At 45.9% G+C, this 16,863-nt stretch overlaps 1 pseudogene; it reads left to right on the top strand.

Moving 5' to 3' along the window:
* Positions 1–2,795: 2,795 nt before the first annotated feature.
* LOC148190554 (uncharacterized) lies at positions 2,796–5,456 on the top strand (annotated as a pseudogene).
* The last annotated feature ends 11,407 nt before the right edge of the window (positions 5,457–16,863 follow it).

Raw genomic sequence — 16,863 nt, forward strand, 5'->3', positions numbered from 1 at the left:
AGTAGATGAAGTGGAGGAAGTGGACGAAGTTCAGCAAGTGGAGGAAGTGGACGAAGTTGACGAAGTGGACGAAGTCGACGAAGTGGACGAAGTGGAGGAAGTGGAGGAAGTGGAGGAAGTTGACGAAGTGGTCGAAGTGGACCAAGTAAACGAAGTGGACGAAGTGAACGAAGTAGATGAAGTGGACGAAGTTGACAATGAGGAGGAAGTTGAATAAGTTGAGGAAGTGCAGGAAGTGGACGAAGTTGACCAAGTTGACGAAGTTGACGAAGTTTACGAAGTGGACGAAGTTGACGAACTGGACGAAGTGGAGGAAGTGCAGGAAGTGGAGGAAGTGGACGACGTTGACGAAGTGGATGAACTTGACGAAGTGGACGAAGTGGAGGAAGTGGAGGAAGTGGAGGAAGTGGAGGAAGTGGAGGAAGTTGAAGAAGTGGTCGAAGTGGGACGAAGTAGACGAAGTGGACGAAGTGGACGAAGTGGACGAAGTGGACGAAGTGGACGAAGTGGACGAAGTGGACGAAGTGGACGAAGACGAAGTGGACGAAGTGGACGAAGTGGACGAAGTGGACAAAGTGGACGAAGTGGACGAAGCGGACGAAGTGGACGCACTAGTGCAGAAACGGCTTTTCACGTCACCCAATAGACGTCCGTCCCACGAATCCCCAACGTATATATGTGACCGGTGGCATAATAGTAAATAAGTGGACCTCTAGACGTCCGTCCGTGGTCGAGACGGACGTTTTAAACATTATAGACGTCCGTCACACGCGGACGGACGTTTTAAAGGCTGCCGTTGTCAATCCTTGAACGTCCGTCCTGGGTCGAGCTGGACGTTTATAGTATTATAGACGTCCGTCACATGCGGACGGACGTTTTATAGGCGTACGTTTTCAATCTCTGAACGTCCGTCCTGAGGTGAGCGGACGTCCGTGCGCGTGGCGAGCATGTTCATTAACAAAGAACGTCCGTCCAGTGAGTTCGCGAACGTCCGTCCTCAGAACGGACGTTCAGACGACTGACAGAGTCAATCTCTGAACGTCCGTCCTGGGTGAGCGGACGTCCGTGCGCTTGGCGAGTATGTTCATTAACAAAGAACGTCCGTCCTGTGAGTGCGCGAACGTCCGTCCTCAGAACGGACGTTCAGAGGACTGACAGACATGCTTTTTGAACGTCCGTCCCTGGCCGAGACGGACGTTTATAGTGTTATGAACGTCCGTCCTAGGTGACGGACGTTTAAAAGCTCAACAGTGAAAATCATGTGCACTTGTGAACGTCCGTTCCTGGCCGAGACGGACGTCTGTGTGTAGCTTTTTTAACGTCCGTCCCAGGTTGAGACGGACGTTTATAATGATATGAATTTAATATGCTGACAACTGAACGTTTATAAGCTGAACGTTTCAAATACCATGGCAGCCATTATAGACGTCCGTCCCCGCATCACGGACGTTTAAAGTACTGACAGGTTGTTGGGTATTTAATTGTCTTCAGTCCTTACACGTCCAGTCTGGAGGGCACGGACGTCTATAATATTATAGACGTCCGTGCCCTCCCAGGACGGACGTTTATGTACTGACAGGGGTGGTTGGGTATTTAATTCTCTGCAGGTTTAGGTTTAGGGTTTACACGTCCAGTCTGGGGGCACGGACGTCTATAATATTATAGACGTCCGTGCCCTCGTAGGACGGACGTTTATGGGCTGCAATTGGGAGTTGAAACGTTCAGTTGTTCAGTACAATAGACGTCCGTGACCCAGGACAGACGTTTAAAGCACCCGCGAATATGATTTTTAAATCGTCAAAGACGTCATATTAGTGACGAAACGGACGTCTATACTATTATAAACGTCCGTCCCCCAGAGTGTCGGACGTCTAAGATTATAAAACCTTTGCTCCCGCGAAACGTGACCAGTTACCTTGCTCCGCAAACGCGCAACCACTGTTCATCGTCTTCCTCCGCAGAACGCTGCTGCGCCATTGATTTGCAGGTGCGTTTTCTCACTTTTGGACCGTTTAAAATTACATTTAATCGGATTACATTGCTATGTGATGAAATGTCTTTGATTTGAACCGATTAAAAATTGTTTTGGGTCCGTTTTTTGCAGACTCTTGCGTGTTCTTGGACGACTTCCTTGACCTCTTTTTGGACTGCGAGTTAGGCCGTTTAGTCCTCCACTTCCCTCCTTCTCATTTGGAATCAACTTTTCAGGTTAGCTTGTTGGTTGAAAATTTTGTGTATGCATGTATGTGGATTTTGTGTATGGACGTTTTTGACTTATGTTATTGTGTTAAACGATTAATGCGAAATGTGTATTAGTGTATAGACGTTTTTGACTGTTAAATTTTGTGTATGCATGTATGTGTTATTGTGTAAAATGTGTATTAGTTATTGCCATACATTGAGTGACACTTAGTTCCCGTTTGAAATTTAAGACAAACGATTAATCTTTTAATCGTTTGTGTTAAATTTTGAATTGTCCGATTGGACAGTTTGAAAAATTAATTTTCATAATTTGCAATACCATGTCAATTGGAGTTTAAGGATAAGATTGATGAAATTTCGGTTCAGTACTTGTGTTGTTCTCCGGATGCATATTTGATTGTGGTCATCGTTGACTACTCTCATTTCGTGTATTTTGGAGACCAATGCGAAATGCTGCCGAAATTGTATCAATTTTATGACGTACACTTCAATGCATGTGGCTGAGCAAATTATGAAAATTAATTTTTTTGAATGGGTAGGGCCTAACCTTGTGAGAGTTAAAACACTTGAACTAATGATTTTACGAACATAGTATGGATCGAAGATGGATGAACGAACGTCGCATGAGTGAAGAATATGACAAGGGTGTTTCGCAGTTCTTGCAATACGTTCAACAAAATGCTAAGTCTGTCAACGGGACATATTTTTGTCCTTGTGTGCGTTGTCTTAATCAAATACGCCAAGACTTAGGCAATGTGCGTGACCATCTATTCATGTACGGCATAATGAGGACTTATACCGTTTGGACTTGGCATGGAGAAGTACTTGAGCAGCCTACCACGTCACGAGGAACAAATTATGTGGAAGAATGGATGAGTGACCATTTAGAGGACATGATACGTGATGTCGGTGAAGATAATTTTGGAAGGGCTAATTTGTATGATACTCTTATTAATGATTCAGAGCAACCGTTGTTCCCAGGATGCTCAAACTTTACACGCTTGTCTTCAACTTTAAAGTTGTTTAGTTTAAAAGCAAGGAATGGATGGACCGATAAAAGTTTCACCGAGTTGTTGGAGTTGTTGAAGGAGATGCTTCCAGAAAATAATACTCTACCTATTCGTAATTACGAGGCCAAAAAAATTTTATGTCCAATGGGTCTTGAATATCAAAAGATACATGCTTGTCCTAATGATTGTGTTTTGTACACAAAGGAGTTTGCTTCGTTAAACTATTGTCCAACATGTGGTTTATCCCGTTTTAAAAAGAAATCTGACAGAGTCACTGGTAATGAAGGTAATGATGGTGCACCTGCTAAGGTGATGTGGTATTTGCCTATAATACCTAGGTTCAAACGTATGTTCTCTGTTAAAGAAGATGCAAAGAACCTTAAATGGCACTCTGACGAAAGAAAGTGCGATAATCTTCTTCGACACCCTGCTGATTCTCCACAATGGAAAAATATTGATGACAAATTCCCTGAATTTGGTGCAGATCCAAGAAACTTAAGGCTTGCACTTGCAACTGATGGTATGAATCCTTATGGAAACTTAAGTAGCAAACACAGTTCGTGGCCAGTTATGTTGATGATTTACAATCTTTCTCCTTCGTTGTGCATGAAGAGAAAATATGTGATGTTGACCATGATGATATCGGGTCCTAGACAACCTGGAAATGACATTGATGTTTACTTAGCACCTTTAATTGATGATTTGAAATGTTGTGGGAAGAAGGCATCGACGTGTTTGATTCACATGTTCAGTTTCCGTTTGCGTGCAATGTTGTTTTGCACTATAAATGATTTCCCAGCATATGGAAACTTGAGCGGTTATAGTGTTAAAGGTCATTTTGCATGTCCCATATGTGAAGAAAACACTAGTTACCTTCAGTTGAAGCATGGTCAGAAGACAGTATATACAAGACATCGAAAATTTCTTCCTCGTAATCATCCTTATCGTAGATTGAAAAAAGCATTTAATGGAAGTGCTGAGGATGAGGTTGTGTGCAGACCCCGGAATGGTCAAGAGGTGTACAACGAAGTCAAAAACATTGACATTGTGTTTGGAAAACATCATAAAAGTACCTCTGCAAAGAACATTTGGAAGAAACGATCGATATTTTTTAAGCTTCCATATTGGTGTGAACTTGATGTTAGACATTGTATTGATGTGATGCACGTTGAAAAAAATGTTTGTGACAGTGTCATCGGAACTTTATTAAACGTCAAAGGGAAGAGCAAAGACGGAATAAAGGCAAGACAAGATTTGGCTGACATGGGAATCCGATCTGAGTTACATCCACAGATAATAGGAAGACGCACCTATCTGCCCCCAGCCTGTCACACACTTTCCAAAAAAGAAAAACAAAGTTTTTGTAACTGTTTAAGAAGTGTGAAGGTTCCGCAAGGTTATTCTTCAAATATTAGTAACCTTGTGTCTATGCAAGACTTAAAGCTAGTTGGTTTAAAGTCTCACGATTGTCATGTATTGATGCAACAATTGTTACCGGTTCTTATTCGAGGCATATTACCTCCTTCTGTTAGGGGTATTCTGACACGTCTGAGTTTTTTCTTTAATGCCATTTGCAAGAAAGTTGTTGACCCTCGAGGTTTAGATGAATTGGAAAATGAGGGAATAAGACTACTATGTCAATTGGAGATGTATTTTCCACCTTCCTTTTTTGACATCATGGTACATTTGATTGTTCATCTAGTCAGAGAAATTCGAATATGTGGGCCGGTCTTCTTAAGGTGGATGTACCCAGTTGAAAGATACATGAAGATCTTAAAGGGATATGTCAAGAATCAGTATAGACCAGAAGCTTCAATCATAGAGCGATACGTTGCAGAAGAAGCCATTGAATTTTGTTCAAGTTATATGCCATCTTGTGAACCCGTCGGTCTTCCCAAGAGCAAAAACGAAGGAAAATGTGAAGGTAAGGGTGTTCGAGGTGTGACAATTCAAAGTGTTAGCAGAAAAGAAATTGACCAAGCTCATTTGTACGTCTTAAACAACACTGTTGATGTGATTCCTTACATTTCTGACCACGTTAATGAAATAAAGGCAGCAAACCCAAAAATGAGTGAAAAATGGCATCTTAATGAACATGTGAAAACCTTCTTGGGATGGTTTAAGAAAAAGGTGTATGCGACTCCACATGTTTCTGAAACTTTATTGAGGTTATCTCGTGGACCGAACACAGAGGTCATTACATATGGTGGGTACTATATAAACAATATTTCTTTTCAGACAAAGGTAGAAGATGACAAAAGCAGAGTTCAAAATAGTGGCGTCACACTACAAGCTGAGTCTGTGCACTTTGCTAGTTCTAAAGACAAAAATCCAATCACAGCTCCATCAGTTATTTTGGAATAATACAAGAAATATGGGAAGTTGATTACGTTACTTTTAGAGTACCAGTTTTCAAGTGTAAATGGGTTGATATAAATTCTGGTGTCGTGATGGATGACCTTGGTTTCACATTGGTAGACTTGAACAAGATGAATTACACTGATGAACCATTTATCATGGCTAGTCAAGCAAGACAAATATTCTACGTAAGTGATCCATCGAATAACAAATGGTCAGTGGTTTTAGAAGGTAGAAACATGCATGGACATGATGATGACGATTCTCTTGATATACTTGAGACAACATCTGTTGCATGTAGACCCACTGAAGACCCAGTTGATGACGTTGCCGATGTAATGCAAGCAATTCGTAGTGATCACAACGAAGGCATTTGGGAAAAAACAATTAATTAATAGGTTAATATTTTCACTTTTATTGACTTTATATGTATGTTCATCATAATTGAATTATTACTAACGTTGTCTAATTTTTCAGGTATGTCGGCCTCAGACTCAGGATCGGGAAAGAGCAGACGTGGACGAGGCGTCACCCGAGTGGCAGATGTGACATCCGGACGCGTGGATGGTCAGAGGAGGCATGTTGACATTGACCCCAGATCAGGTCATCCATCAGGGCCAAATGCTGATAGGTTTAGGAGTTATCTGGGCAAGTTAGCAAAAAGTCATGTCTCTATCCTTCATGCATGTTGGGATGACGTCCCAGAGGTCGACAAGAACCTCTTATGGCAAGATGTTCAGGTATGTTTAGACTTCATGCAATTTGTGATATACTTATCTGTTAACTTTTCTCTTGGTAACAAGTTTTTTGTTTTAAACAGCAACATTTTGATATTCCAAACACATTGCAAATCAGAAGGAAAGTGTTATCGCATATAGCGATAAGATTTAGGGATTTCAAGACAAGGCTGACACGACTATATGTCTTTGGAGATAGACAACATGAAAATCCATCTCAGCATTATACCTTCACAGAGGAGGATTGGATGCAGTTTCGTGCATCTAGAGAGTCTGAAGAATGGAAGGTATGTTTCTTAAGATCATCTTTCATTGAGTTTTTATGATTTTAGACTTACTTATATACATGGTTTCACAGGATAAAAGGTTAGCCGCCCAAGAAAGACAAAGGCTAAACGACACACCCCACTTGTTATCACGAGGTGGATATGCAAAACTGGAGAAGAAACTGAGAAAGTCTAGAGCCGATGCCTTGGGACTTGAGTCGCCTGACCTAGCACCTGCACCTGCTAGGTACGAGCTGTGGAAGGCTGCTCGGACTAAATCTGATGGGAACATGACATCTTCCTCAGCTGCCTTGATCTCACAGAGAATTGTAAGTTCAAATTATAAGCAGTTATTTGATTGTGTATCTATCACAGCATGTCTTCTAAGTAACTTGGTTTTTTTATGTGCAGGATGAGTTGGTTGAGCAGCAGACTCAGGGCACATTTGCTGGCCAAGGTAGGGACGACATTCTGACAACGGCCATTGGAAGGCCCGAGCACCCAGGACGTGTACGTGGAGTTCCAGGGGCGATTGGTCTTCGTGACTATTTTGGCCCTACACAAAAACCCCCCAATCAATGAGTCAGGAGACACTGAGGCAGATGGATCTTCAATGGGAGGAAAGACTCAACCAAAGCATGAGATCAATGGAGCAACGATTCATGGAGCAGCTACAAGAACAAAAAAAATACAAAGAGCGCTTGAAGAAAAGCTGCATTCCATGACGCAAGGCCACATGGGGGCCGATGAAACTCCCACAGCACCTCGTGTCAGCACTAGAGGATCATGCTCTGCTGTAGAACCCAATGAGTATAACGGTCAATATGACTGTTGGTTGATGGGGATCCCCCACGCATTGTGGCTGTCGGACGAGTGCTTGAGGGAGGGGAGACCATTCATGGTGTTGCCATATTACCCGCACGTGCGTGTGACCATTGACGAGGTTCGGGATCCCCAGGCTCAGGTGCCTGTACCCACTCCAGAAATTAACTTTGTGGGGGAGGCCATAGGAACATTTATTGCCTGGCCTAGAGCATTGATCATGTCCCACATCGCGACTCCACAGGTATAATGTCTTTTTCCTTAGTATTTCTATGTTAATTATCTTCATATTATAAAGCTTTGACGTAAATTCTTATCTTCAGTTCACACGTCTCAGAAGCAGCCAATTCATGATACAGTCATACATGAAGATGATGACATGGCTGAAGCAGAGGATGATCCTATATCAAAGTTAGTGACAAAATTACCCAGATTGAAGAAAGCATCATTAGAACTATACTGGGATTTGAGGGTATTTGGTCTTCCCCCACATGTGCCAGTTTATATCACATTTTCTGATGCATTGGAGGTGATTGAGGGAGACAGGATGTTGAATATTTCCATCATTCAGCTGTGGTGCATGTAAGTTAGTCAATTTGGTCTTTGATATTACTTTTATTTACATTCTTATATAGTTTCTAACGACTTAACTTTGTTGTTTTAGGTACATGGACACAATCGTTGTAGACCAAGGTCGGTCTTCCATGTACGGATTTGTTGAACCTCAGACCATTCAACCGTCTGGTAACACACTTCAAAACAGACAACATTATTTGCAAACATGGATGGATGAGTCCAAAAGAGACGTATACCTTGTGCCATACATTGACGGGTACGTGTTTTTATATGTGGTCAGTTTATTATTATAGTTTCCTTAATTAGTTGAATAACTATTTGTCCTTCGTGATAGGTCTCACTGGCAGCTGATGGTCATCATTCCCAAACCTGTAAAATTATATGGTTTTGTTCGTTGCACAGGAGGATGAAAACTGAGTTGAGAACCATGCTTCAAGGGTAAGTGTTTCTCCAAAAATGACTTCAATTTGATGTTAACCTTCAACTTTTATGATAAAATAGTCATATTAATTATACTTTGTGTTTTCAATCTGTACAGAGTTATTGGTAAATCTCGTGGTCAATTGGTTCAAATTTTGTATCCAAAGGTTGTAAGTCATTTATAGTTTCTAATTCATTTATGTTATTGAATGATCTAAATTTTTAACTATTTAGTTTGTTATTTTAGTGTAACCAGCAAGTAGATTCATGGGAATGTGGCTTCTATGTGATGTGTTGGATTAAGACCATCATTCGAGCTGTCATTACAGATGACTGGAATGAGGTAATGATGTATACCTTCAATACATTACAAATCAAAATCATCTTCAACTATATATGAAACAATAATGAATCTTTCTTGAATTTTGCAGCACTTCAAGACTACATCGCCTATTACAGAGGACACAATTAACCAGATAAGGCAGGAGTGGACCGCTTATCTTCTACAAAGATGGAGTTAGGAATAGTTATATTTCTTCTTGATTGAACATTGTTTGGTTTTAGTTTTATTTTTATGTTAATAGTTTGGTAGTGGATTGAACATTAAGTAGAAATTTGTTTATATAAAACGCATATTTATGTTATTGGAGAATTGTTCTGGGACATTTTTCTGTTTTTCAGGTGTGGTTCTATTGAAAAAACAAACAAATTTTTAAAAAAAAAACGCCCACTAGACGTCCGTTAGTGTACAGTCGGACGTCTATAGACGTCCGTCTGTGCACATACGGACGTCCCACCCCAGCCCTACACCAAAAGAACTCAGCAAGGTAGACGTCCGTCCTCAGACAGCAGCGGACGTTTATATGGACGTCCGTCCTCAGACAGCGGACGTTTATTATAAACGTCCGTGGTTAGGCAGCGGACGTTTATTATAAACGTCCGTCCTGAGGCAGCGGACGTTTATAATAAACGTCCGTCCTCAGGAACGGACGTTCATATAAACGTCCGTCCTGATGCAGCAGACGTTTATATAAACGTCCGTCCTCAGGCAGAGCGGACGTTCATATAGACGTCCGTCCTCAGGCAGCGGACGTTCATATAGACGTCCGTCCTGGCACGACGGACGTCTGAGGGACGTCTACCGCATAGACGTCCGGCGTACGCCGGACGTCAAAAGGCCAAAATATCGGACGTAAAAAGCCGTTTCTGCACTAGTGACGAAGTGGACGAAATGGAGGAAGTGGACGAAATCGACGAAGTGGAGGAAGTGGACGAAGTTCAGGATGTGGAAGAAGTGGACGAAGTGGACAAAGTGGACGAAGTGGACGAAGTGGAGGAAGTTGAAGAAGTGGTCGAAGTGGACGAAGTGGAGGAAGTGGATGAAGTTGAGGAAGTGGACGAAGTTGACGAAGTGGAGGAAGTGCAGGAAGTGAAGGAAGTGGAGGAAGTGAACGAAGTGCAGGAAGTGGACGAAGTTGACGAAGTGGAAGAAGTGGAGGAAGTGGAGGAAGTGGAGGAAGTGGAGGAAGTGGACGAAAAGGACGAAGTGGACGAAGTGGTCGAAGTGGAGGATGTGGAGGAAGTGGAGCAAGTTGACGAAGTGGACAAACTTGACGAAGTTGACGAAGTGGGCGAAGTGGACGAAGTTGGACGAAGTGAATGAAGTGGACGAAGTGGACGAAGTGGACGAAGTGCACGAAGTGGACGAAGTGGACGAAATGGACGAAGTGGAGGAAGTGGAGGAAGTGAGGAAGCGGAGGAAGTGGACGAAGTGGGCGAACTGGACTAAGTGGAGGAAGTGGAGGAAGATGATGAAGTGGACGAAGTGGAGGAAGTTGAGGAAGTTGAAGAAGTGGAGGAAGTGGGGGAAGTGGATGAAGTGGACGAAGTGGACGAAGTGGACGAAGTGGACGAAGTGGACGAAGTGGAGGAAATGGAGGAAATGGACGAAGTGGAGTGGAGGAAGTGGACGAAGTGAAGGAAGTCGAGGAAGTTGACGAAGTGCACGAACTTGACGAAGTGGACGAAGTTGAGGAAGTGGAGGAAATGGAGGAAGGTGACGAAGTGGAAGAAGTTGACGAAGTGGGCGAAGTGGACGAAGTGGACGAAGTGGACGAAGTGGCGAAGTGGACGAAGTGGAGGAAGTGGTGGAAGTGGTCAACGTTGACGAAGTGGACGAAGTGGACGAAGTGGAGAAAATGGAGGAAGTGGAGGAAGTGGACGAAGTGGACGAAGTGGAAGAAGTGGAGGAAGTAGAGGAAGTGGAGGAAGTGGAGGAAGTAGACGAAATGGAGGAAGTGGAGGAAGTGGACGAAGTGGACAAAGTGGAGGAAGTGGACGACATTGACAAAGTGGAGGAAGTGGCGACGTGGAGGGAGCGGAGGAAGTGGAGGAAGTGGAGGAAGTAGAGGAAGTGGATGAAGTGCAGGAAGTGGACGAAGTGGAGAAAGTGGAGGAAGTGGACGAAGTAGACGAAGTGGAGGAAGTGGACGAAGTTGACGAAGTGGACGAAGATGACGAAGTGGACGAAGTTTACAAAGTTGACGAAGTGGACGAAGGGGACGAAGTGGACGAAGTGGAGGAACTGGAGGAAGTGGAGGAATTGGACGAAGTGGACGAAGTTGACGAAGTGGACGAAGTGGACGAAGTGGACGAAGTGGACGAAGTGGACGAAGTGGACGAAGTGGACGAAGTGGACGAAGTGGACGAAGTGGACGAAGTGGACGAAGTGGAGGATGTGGACGAAGTGGACGAAGTGGACGAAGTTCAGGAAGTCGACGAAGTTCAGGAAGTGGACAAAGTGGACGAAGTGGACAAAGTGGACGAAGTAGACGAAGTGGAGGAAGTGGAGGAAGTGGAGGAAGTTGAAGAAGTGGACGAAGTGGAGGAAGTGGACGAAGTGGACGAAGTTGAGGAAGTGGAGGAAGTTGACGAAGAGAAGGAAGTGGAGGAAGTGAAGGAAGTGGAGGATGTGGACGAAGTTGAGGAAGTGGACGAAGTTGACGAAGTGGAGGAAGTGGAGGAAGTGGAGGAAGTGGAGGAAGTGGAGGAAGTCAAGGAACTAGACGAAGTTGAGGAAGTGGACGAACTGGAGGAAGTGAACGAAGTGGACGAAGTGGACAAAGTGGACGAAGTGGACGAAGTGAGGAAGCGGAGGAAGTGGACGAAGTTGACGAAGTGGACGAAGTTCAGGAAGTGGAAGAAGTGGACGAAGTGGGCGAACTGGACTAAGTGGAGTAAGTCGAGGAAGTTGACGAAGTGGACGAAGTGGAGGAAGTGGAGGAAGTGGAGGAAGTGGAAGAAATGGAGGAAGTGGACAAAGTGGAGGAAGTGGACGAAGTGGACGAAAAGGACGAAGTGGACGAAGTGGTCGAAGTGGAGGAAGTGGAGGAAGTGGAGGAAGTTGACGAAGTGGACGAACTTGACGAAGTTGACGAAGTGGGCGAAGTGGACGAAGTTGACGAAGTGGAGGAAGTGGAGAAAGTGGAGGAAGTTGACGAAGTGGAAGAAGTTGACAAAGTGGACGAAGTGGAGGAAGTGGAGGAAGTGGACGAAGTGGACGAAGTTTAGGAAGTGGAGCAAGTTGACGAAGTGGAGGAAGTGGAGGAAGTGAAGGAAGTGGAGGAAGTAGACGAAGATGAGGAAGTGGACCAACTGGAGGAAGTGAACGAAGTGGACGAAGTGGACGAAGTGGACGAAGTGGACGAAGTGAGGAAGCGGAGGAAGTGGACGAAGTTGACGAAGTGGACGAAGTTCAGGAAGTCGAACAAGTGGACGAAGTGCACGAAGTGGACGACGTGGGCGAACTGGACTAAGTGGAGTAAGTGGAGGAAGTTGACGAAGTGGACGAAGTGGAGGAAGTGGAAGAAGTGGAGGAAGTGGGCAAAGTAGACAAAGTGGAGGAAGTGGAGGAAGTGGAGGAAGTGGAAGAAGTGGAGGAAGTGGACGAAGTGGAGGAAGTGGACGAAAAGGACGAAGTGGACGAAGTGGTCGAAGTGGAGGAAGTGGAGGAAGTGGAGGAAGTTCAAGAAGTGGATGAACTTGACGAAGTTGACGAAGTGGGCGAAGTGGACGAAGTTGACGAAGTGGAGGAAGTGGAGGAAGTGGAGGAAGTTGACGAAGTGGAAGAAGTTGACGAAGTGGACGAAGTTGACGAAGTGGACGAGGTGGACGAAGTGGACGGAGTGGACGGAGTGGAGGAAGTGGAGGAAGTGGACGAAGTTGAGGAAGTGGAAGACGCGGACAAAGTGGAGGAAGTGCAGGAAGTGGACGAAGTTGACGAAGTGGAAGACGCGGACAAAGTGGAGGAAATGGAGGAAGTCGAGGAAGTGGACGAAGTTGTGGAAGTGGACAAAGTGGAGGAAGTGAACGAACTGGAGGAAGTGGACGAAGAAGGAAGCGGGGGAAGTGGACGAAGTTGACGAAGTGGACGAAGTGGACGAAGTAGACGAAGTTCAGGAAGTGGAAGAAGTGGACGAAGTGGACGAAGTGGACGAACTGGACTAAGTGGAGGAAGTGGAGGAAGTTGACGAAGTGGACGAAGTGGACGAAGTGGACGAAGTGGACGAAGTGGAGGAAGTGGAAGAAGTGGAAAAAGTGGACAAAGTGGAGGAAGTGGAGGAAGTGGAGGAAGTGGACGAAGTGGACGAGGTGGACGAAGTGGACGAAGTGGACAAAGTGGAGGAAATGGAGGAAGTGGACGAAGTGGAGTGGAGGAAGTTGAGGGAGTGGACGAATTTGACGAAGTGGACGAAGTTGAGGAAGTGGAGGAAGTTGACGAAGTGGAAGAAGTTGACGAAGTGGACGAAGTGGACGAAGTGGACGAGGTGGAGGAAGTGGTCAACGTTGACGAAGTGGACAAAGTTGACGAAGTGGAAGAAGTGGAGAAAATGGAGAAAGTGGTCAAAGTTCAGTAAGTGGAGGAAGTGGACGAAGTTGACGAAGTGGACGAAGCTGACGAAGTGGACGAAGTTGACAAAGTTGATGAAGTGGACGAAGTGAACGAAGTTGAGGAAGTGGAGGAAGTTGACGAAGTGGAGGAAGTAAAGAAAGTGGAGGAAGTGGAGGAAGTGGACGAAGTTGATGAAGTGGAAGACGTGGACGAAGTGGAGGAAGTGGAAGAAGTGGAGGAAGTGGACGAAGTTGAGGAAGTGGACGAAGTGGAGGAAGTGGACGAAGTGGAGGAAGTGAGGAAGTGGAGGAAGTGGACGAAGTGGACGAAGTGGAGGAAGTGGAGTAAGTGGAGGATGTGGACGAAGTGGACGAAGTTCAGTAAGTCGACGAAGTTCAGGAAGTGGACAAAGTGGACGAAGTGGACAAAGTGGACGAAGTAGACGAAGTGGAGGAAGTGGAGGAAGTGGAGGAAGTTGAAGAAGTGGACGAAGTGGAGGAAGTGGACGAAGTGGACGAAGTTGAGGAAGTGGAGGAAGTTGACGAAGTTGACGAAGTGGACGAAGTTCAGGAAGTGGTAGAAGTGGTCGAAGTTGCGAACTGGACTAAGTGGAGTAAGTGGAGGAAGTTGACGAAGTGGACGAAGTGGAGGAAGTGGAGGAAGTGGAGGAAGTGGAAGAAGTGGAGGAAGTGGACAAAGTGGACAAAGTGGAGGAAGTGGAGGAAGTGGACGAAGTGAGGAAGCGGAGGAAGTGGACGAAGTTGACGAAGTGGACGAAGTTCAGGAAGTGGTAGAAGTGGACGAAGTTGCGAACTGGACTAAGTGGAGTAAGTGGAGGAAGTTGACGAAGTGGACGAAGTGGAGGAAGTGCAGGAAGTGGAGGAAGTGGAAGAAGTGGAGGAAGTGGACAAAGTGGACAAAGTGGAGGAAGTGGAGGAAGTGGAGGAAGTGGACGAAGTGGACGAAAAGGACGAAGTGGACGAAGTGGTCGAAGTGGAGGAAGCGGAGGGAGTGGAGGAAGTTGACGAAGTGGACGAACTTGACGAAGTTGACGAAGTGGGCGAAGTAGACGAAGCTGACGAAGTTGAGGAAGTGGAGGAAGTGGAGGAAGCTGACGAAAGGGAAGAAGTTGACGAAGTGGACGAAGTGGACGAAGTGGACGAAGTGGAGGAATTGGACGAAGTGGAAGAAGTGGACGAAGTTGAGGAAGTGGAGCAAGTTGACGAAGTGGAGGAAGTGGTGGAAGTGAAGGAAGTGGAGGAAGTGGACGAAGTTGGGGAAGTGGAGCAAGTTGACGAAGTGGAGGAAGTGGAGCAAGTTGACGAAGTGGAGGAAGTAAAGGAAGTGGAGGAAGTGGAGGAAGTAGACGAAGATGAGGAAGTGGACCAACTGGAGGAAGTGAACGAAGTGGACGAAGTGGACGAAGTGGACGAAGTGGACGAAGTGGACGAAGTGGACGAAGTGAGGAAGCGGAGGAAGTGGACGAAGTTGACGAAGTGGACGAAGTTCAGGAAGTCGAACAAGTGGACGAAGTGCACGAAGTGGACGACGTGGGCGAACTGGACTAAGTGGAGTAAGTGGAGGAAGTTGACGAAGTTGACGAAGTGGACGAAGTGGAGGAAGTGGAAGAAGTGGAGGAAGTGGGCAAAGTAGACAAAGTGGAGGAAGTGGAGGAAGTGGAGGAAGTGGAAGAAGTGGAGGAAGTGGACGAAGTGGAGGAAGTGGACGAAAAGGACGAAGTGGACGAAGTGGTCGAAGTGGAGGAAGTGGAGGAAGTGGAGGAAGTTGAAGAAGTGGATGAACTTGACGAAGTTGACGAAGTGGGCGAAGTGGACGAAGTTGACGAAGTGGAGGAAGTGGAGGAAGTGGAGGAAGCTGACGAAGTGGAAGAAGTTGACGAAGTGGACGAAGTTGACGAAGTGGACGAGGTGGACGAAGTGGACGGAGTGGACGGAGTGGAGGAAGTGGAGGAAGTGGACGAAGTTGAGGAAGTGGAAGACGCGGACAAAGTGGAGGAAGTGCAGGAAGTGGACGAAGTTGACGAAGTGGAAGACGCGGACAAAGTGGAGGAAATGGAGGAAGTCGAGGAAGTGGACGAAGTTGTGGAAGTGGACAAAGTGGAGGAAGTGAACGAACTGGAGGAAGTGGACGAAGAAGGAAGCGGGGGAAGTGGACGAAGTGGACGAAGTGGACGAAGTAGACGAAGTTCAGGAAGTGGAAGAAGTGGACGAACTGGACTAAGTGGAGGAAGTGGAGGAAGTTGACGAAGTGGACGAAGTGGACGAAGTGGACGAAGTGGACGAAGTGGACGAAGTGGAGGAAGTGGAAGAAGTGGAAAAAGTGGACAAAGTGGAGGAAGTGGAGGAAGTGGAGGAAGTGGACGAAGTGGACGAGGTGGACGAAGTGGACGAAGTGGACAAAGTGGAGGAAATGGAGGAAGTGGACGAAGTGGAGTGGAGGAAGTTGAGGGAGTGGACGAATTTGACGAAGTGGACGAAGTTGAGGAAGTGGAGGAAGTTGACGAAGTGGAAGAAGTTGACGAAGTGGACGAAGTGGACGAAGTGGACGAGGTGGAGGAAGTGGTCAACGTTGACGAAGTGGACAAAGTTGACGAAGTGGAAGAAGTGGAGAAAATGGAGAAAGTGGTCAAAGTTCAGTAAGTGGAGGAAGTGGACGAAGTTGACGAAGTGGACGAAGCTGACGAAGTGGGCGAAGTTGACAAAGTTGATGAAGTGGACGAAGTGAACGAAGTTGAGGAAGTGGAGGAAGTTGACGAAGTGGAGGAAGTAAAGAAAGTGGAGGAAGTGGAGGAAGTGGACGAAGTTGATGAAGTGGAAGACGTGGACGAAGTGGAGGAAGTGGAAGAAGTGGAGGAAGTGGACGAAGTTGAGGAAGTGGACGAAGTGGAGGAAGTGGACGAAGTGGAGGAAGTGAGGAAGTGGAGGAAGTGGACGAAGTGGACGAAGTGGAGGAAGTGGAGTAAGTGGAGGATGTGGACGAAGTGGACGAAGTTCAGTAAGTCGACGAAGTTCAGGAAGTGGACAAAGTGGACGAAGTGGACAAAGTGGACGAAGTAGACGAAGTGGAGGAAGTGGAGGAAGTGGAGGAAGTTGAAGAAGTGGACGAAGTGGAGGAAGTGGACGAAGTGGACGAAGTTGAGGAAGTGGAGGAAGTTGACGAAGTTGACGAAGTGGACGAAGTTCAGGAAGTGGTAGAAGTGGTCGAAGTTGCGAACTGGACTAAGTGGAGTAAGTGGAGGAAGTTGACGAAGTGGACGAAGTGGAGGAAGTGGAGGAAGTGGAGGAAGTGGAGGAAGTGGAAGAAGTGGAGGAAGTGGACAAAGTGGACAAAGTGGAGGAAGTGGAGGAAGTGGACGAAGTGAGGAAGCGGAGGAAGTGGACGAAGTTGACGAAGTGGACGAAGTTCAGGAAGTGGTAGAAGTGGACGAAGTTGCGAACTGGACTAAGTGGAGTAAGTGGAGGAAGTTGACGAAGTGGACGAAGTGGAGGAAGTGGAGGAAGTGGAGGAAGTGGAAGAAGTGGAGGAAGTGGACAAAGTGGACAAAGTGGAGGAAGTGGAGG

This window comes from Vigna umbellata, unplaced genomic scaffold (assembly GCF_029865625.1).
Source record: "Vigna umbellata cultivar VRB3 unplaced genomic scaffold, Vumbellata_1.0 scaffold_769, whole genome shotgun sequence".
In the NCBI taxonomy this organism is placed as follows: Eukaryota; Viridiplantae; Streptophyta; class Magnoliopsida; order Fabales; family Fabaceae; genus Vigna; species Vigna umbellata.